This window comes from Myotis davidii, unplaced genomic scaffold (genome assembly GCF_000327345.1).
Source record: "Myotis davidii unplaced genomic scaffold, ASM32734v1 scaffold1067, whole genome shotgun sequence".
Classification (NCBI taxonomy): domain Eukaryota; kingdom Metazoa; phylum Chordata; class Mammalia; order Chiroptera; family Vespertilionidae; genus Myotis; species Myotis davidii.
Window position 1 is genome coordinate 7,245 of NW_006298036.1, and position 788 is coordinate 8,032.

Genomic DNA, 788 nt, shown 5'->3' on the forward strand with positions numbered 1-788 from the left:
AGCATTTATCAACTGTGGTAATTTCAGGTAGTTATTCCAATAGGTTTGGAAACATTTTTAGGATCAATACTTGATATAAAGATGCCTAGGAGTAGTACTGTCCAGAGGAGTTATATGGATTATGTCCTACTGATTTAAAATTTATGTTTTTCTTTCAATAGGAACTTTTAGAAGCTGACCTGGGCTGATCACAAGAATTGTCTTTATGGGGTTTATAAACAATAGCTGGTTCCAGCCACCCACTTTTCTTCTAATAGGTATTCCAGGACTGGAGGCCGTACAAATATGGATCCTATCCCACTGTGTGTCATGTATGCAATTGCCCTCCTAGGGAACTTCACCATCCTCTTTGTTATCAAAACCATCTCCAGTCTCCATGAGCCTCAGTACATCTTCTTGTCTATGCTGGCAGCCACAGATGTGGGTCTGTCTTTATCAACTCTACCTACAGTACTCAATGTCTTTCTCCTCAATCACAGAGAGATTGAGTTCTGCTCTTGCCTAGCTCAGATGTTCTTCATCCATACCTTCTCCTCCATAGAGTCAGCCATTTTGCTGGCTATGGCCTTCGATCGATTTGTAGCTATCCGAAACCCACTACAGTACACTGTGGTCTTAACCCCTCCTCGGATTATAGGGATGGGGCTTGCAGCCATAGTCAGGGGTGTGGTTTTAATGACACCCTTGCCAATACTACTCAAGCGATTGTCCTTCTGCAAAGATATTATTCTATCTCATTGTTACTGCTATCACCCTGACGTTATGAAGCTGGCCTGTGGCCCTGTCAC

General features: G+C 42.8%; 1 pseudogene; it reads left to right on the forward strand.

Annotated features, from left to right (window-relative positions):
- The first annotated feature begins 205 nt into the window (after positions 1-205).
- LOC102758310 overlaps positions 206-788 on the forward strand; it is a 3,656-nt pseudogene continuing 3,073 nt past the window's right edge.